Below are 4872 nucleotides of genomic sequence, written 5' to 3'. Positions count from 1 at the left end.
GACATCACATACACTGTACTCAATTATTATTATTTTGTTTTAATTGATCCACAAAAAAAACAAAAACAAAAAACATGCTGCGATTGTCAAGGAGGAAGCAGACTGCCCTGACCCCTGCATCTATATTATTATAATAATAGAAAGGAAGGAAATGGGTGAGAAATAAAAGCACAGTGTGCATATTTCAGAGGTTGTTGTTCAATTCATTCACTGAACTTGTGCAAGTCCGCGACACAGACTCTCCATGCTTCACTGTTTCATCCACAGGTAAAAAAAAATAAAAGTAAAAAAAAAAAAAAATCAAAAAATCATCAATACAGTTAAGTATTATTTTCAAACAATATACATGCTAAAACCTCAGATAAAAAAAAAAAAAGAAGTGCCAAGTGAGTCAGACAGTCCTATGCCTCGATGAAGGGTGCGTACGAGAGCACACTAGTTCACGTTGGTGCCGTTCTTCTACGCAGATGTAACAGGGTACAATAATGTATACAGTAGCCTACTTTATGGCAGAGTTGATACAATAGCACTGTCACTGGCACGAAGTGCCTTGTGCAGGCTGCTGCAGGAAGCACACAGAGCTGTGAGGAATGAACTCTGTTGAGTCACATTTCTTGCACAGTATGGGATAATTAATTAAGTCTAATATTTGGTATTTTACCGTGTAATGTACTTATAACATCCACTAATTATGAGCCCAAACTGATTAGTTGATTGATGATTAAAAAAATGCACTCTTTCATTGTTCAACTAACTCACAATTGTTAACGTTATGAAGAAATGTTCCAAGACCAAAACCTGACTTTCATCATACTACACTGTGATAAACTGTGTTTTAGGTAACATTAATGCATCTTTGTGACAATTTCATTTTGTTTAATTTATTTCCATACTTTTTCACCTGATTGGTCATGTAGTTAATGCTGGTTCAGCTGGGCCGCAGTTTAGTGAAGCAGCCTATTATGTCAGCCTATTGAATAAATAAGAAACTGTGATGGCTAACATGCTCTCTCTAAACTATTAGAAATACAAATGTGGCCAAATGTGTGTGAAAATAGTAATTGAAAATTATATTTTTTTTAACCAGTATCGGGCTGCCACGGCACTCTGTTTGACTAATAACTAGCAATCTGACTAATGCCACTGCTCACCAGCCATGAATCTACCAGTTGACCTATTGATGTATTATGTCACATCATGTCACGTCACCTGCAGTTATACTGCAAACATTGTTGATGTGTATTTATTTCTGCATGTACTGTATATGTGCTTTTGTTTCCACTCCTCTGCAACAAGGCTTGGTGGGTGGAATAGGATGGGATGAGTTGTTGTTGTTTTTTTTACTGTTTAGCCATTTGTTCTGCAAACTGAAAATCTATAAAGTACCGTACTAAAACATAAAAGCAAAGTGGACTGGAATCATCTTATTTTATATATTGTTACAGTCCCAAACTCAGATGGGGTTCACAGATATCAGAAAATCCAAACCCTAAAAATGTTATTGTCATCTTTAAATCTCAACCTCAATAGATCACCAGCCTCCACTCCTTACGATATAAATCAAGCCTTCAATGCTATTTCATTTTTAACCATGGGGCTTATACGGAGCCAGGCTAGATGCGGAGTATAATTCAACAGCCATTACAATCTGCAGATAACAAAATCATAATGACAACCAACAAACAACACCACATGCGCTTTGTTTTCTTTAAGCATATGCAAATTCCAAAAAGGACCTGGCTGCTTTGATTTTGTATTCTAATGTTTCATGTCGAGAAAAGCGGTTGTTATTGTTGGGTACAAATCTGCATTAGCGCTAATTGCATTGTTTCACAGATGCAACTGTCTAAAAGAGTTTAGTTTCATTGTTTCAAAGGATGGCATGAAACACATTTGGAGCACCTTTGGATGAAAATAGCTTTTCGTGTGGGGGTAAAATATAAGAACCTGTTTTGACCACAGTAATCATTTTTTATAATTCCAGTTTCATTTTGTCATTGTTGTGAAAACCAACGCGTGGGAACAAAATGTGGGTTTTTCCTTATTGGGGCATTTTGTAAATCTGGTCGTCTGCAACTTGAATTAGAATATTAGTGCATTTACACTCATGTATTTCTAATTTAACTCGTTGGAATTGGAGGCCAACGAAATAAATGATGGCTTGAAATAGGCAGAAATTATACTTCAGGGTCTTTCGGATTACATAATTATTCATACAATCTCCCACTAGTGTTTCAATGGGAAAAAAACTTAACGCTCCTATTTCTTCCGAGGGTCTGTTGCAATATCCTTAGGACACTTGATAATCACCTCCTAAGTCCACTTTATGACGATTATGACTTTTAAACATAATGGCGTTCTCCATGGTTTGCTAAAGGTAATGTTAAAACTGTATCGCTAATCAATCATTAAAAAAATTTTCACAGCACCATGTTTCTTACAAGCGTCTCCAAAACTGTTGGTCAAACACAATTCCAGTTCAGACCATACCTTGTCCATTCAGACAAGCCTCAGGACTGAAGACAGTTAAGACAAGTGTCGACAGCCTTGGATTATGAATATGTTTTGAACATTGATATGTAACAATAAAAAGGTATATGAACTGCTTGCAAGTATCTGTTCTTTTTTTTAATGCAAGAACACGTATGTCTTTGTTCTGACATAATAGATATAAGCGGTTTGGTGGAAAGACAACACTGTTCGTTAAAGCAATACCATTATACAGTGTAGCAGCATAATGTTTTGGGCTGTTTTGGACTTCAAATGGAACTGGGGGCCTTCGAATTATCAATAGTTCCAAATACTTATCAGTGATAGCACAAAACCTTCAGCCATCTGCTAGAAAGCAAAACATCAGGAACTTCTAGAACTTCTGAACTTTATTTCGAGTCACTTTAAATAGTGGCAGGTGTGTGCTAACACCCATTTAACATGTGTTTGAAGGTTAAGTTTTGATCTGAACAAAGCCACATCCCAAATTATAAGAGGGTGTTCACACTTGTGGAACCACATTATCTCAATCGTTTATTTATACTAAAACATTTTTAATGAAGTTCATGGTGGAAAAAGTTTTGAAATTATTCATCTTGGTGTTATTTATTTTTTTTTTTTTTAAATATCACAAAACCCTGCCATTTGAGCAGGGGTGTGCAACTTTAGCACGCTGTCCTCCGCAGTCGCAGCCACACGCTACATGTTCAGGGGATTCGTCCACCGGTGTCTCCTAGTGTCACAGACGTAGAAGATTCCTCCAGCGTCTCACTGGAAAAGAGTCCTTAGAATTTCCTTAATTTGAACATGTACATCGGTTGCACATGATTAAAATGGCAATTTACCCCCCTTCTCCTGGAAATAATGTCATTTTAACAGATTTTAATCATATGCAACCGATGTAAATGTTCAAATTAAATTCAAAAGGATTATTTTTTCAGTGCTGGCATCACTGGTGTCACATACGCGGAGGTTTCGTCCCCCGTTCCTTTGAGTCTTCGAAGCAATTACACTCCAACAACCGGCTCCTGCTGCCGCCCGACTGGTCGTGTCCTCACCCGTGCTGTGCTGGAGTCACAAGATTGTAAGGGCAATAGGCGGCATAAATGATCGCCTTGATCAATTTATAGCCGTCCTCATAAATATCATCCATCCATCCATTTTCTTAGCCGCTTCTCCTCACTAGGGTCGCGGGCGTGCTGGAGCCTATCCCAGTTGTCATCGGGCAGGAGGCGGGGTACACCCTGAACTGGTTGCCAGCCAATCGCAGGGCACATACAAACAAACAACCATTTGCACTCACAGTCACACCTACGGGCAATTGAGAGTCTCCAATTAATGCATGTTTTTGGGATGTGGGAGGAAACCGGAGTGCCCGGAGAAAACCCACGCAGGCACGGGGAGAACATGCAAACTCCACACAGGCGGGGCCGGGGATTGAACCCGGGTCCTCAGAACTGTGAGGCTGACGCTCTAACCAGTCGTCCACCGTGCCACCTCATAAATATCAGTGATTCATTAAATACACTGGTCAACAAGTGAATTCAGAGTCCTTGCTTCTTTTACATTGTTGAATCAAATGTTAATAGGGCATAAACTGTTCATCAGTGCTAATTGTTCATGTGTCTCTGATGTGCAGATTTATTATAACAGTTTCCCAGCATCACCTCTAAGTGTCGCCAAAGCACCAACAGCTGCAGAAACGTGCGTATGCCAGCCATGAAGTTGGCGTGAGGCACTGCACATTTCCACGGTCATTTCACTCTTGATACATCTGAACTTTGCCGTGAAAAAGAACCTACGTTACGTTTTTGTGCGTACGCGCTTTTTGTACATGAATTTGGTATCTTGATGACCTGTGGCCTCAACAGGTCATCAAGATACCAAATTCATTTTACAAGACTTGTTGTCAGTACCTGGTCTAATCGCCAGTCAAACCCTGGATGGTTGTGAATTATAACCAGCTGTATGAAGCACTACACTACCAATGAGCCAAGATACCAACTGTATTGTAAATGCAGAATACATTATAATGCCTGTCACACTGCTGGCTACGATAAAACTCCAACTCAAAGCACTTGAGACAGACTAATATACAATGGAGACACACTGAACAGAGTTACAAATGCTTAGGGAGTTTTAGAGTCATGTTTAACATCCATTTGATCATGACAGGCTAAAGTGGAAGTGGTCTCAGCTGTTCTCTTTAAGATTTGTGTTGTTAGGTCATTTAAGATATTAACACAGGAAAGAAGTTCAAACTGAAACAACAATCAGTGACATCTTTGATTGGAGAAGGCTTTTGATTGAGGGGATATTTAGGATTCAAGCTGTTCATCTTCCATCGCCTTCTCATGCCTCACTGGGCTTTGTTTTACTTAC

This window comes from Phyllopteryx taeniolatus, chromosome 17, assembly GCF_024500385.1.
Source record: "Phyllopteryx taeniolatus isolate TA_2022b chromosome 17, UOR_Ptae_1.2, whole genome shotgun sequence".
NCBI lineage: Eukaryota > Metazoa > Chordata > Actinopteri > Syngnathiformes > Syngnathidae > Phyllopteryx > Phyllopteryx taeniolatus.
This window is presented reverse-complemented; position numbering follows the sequence as displayed.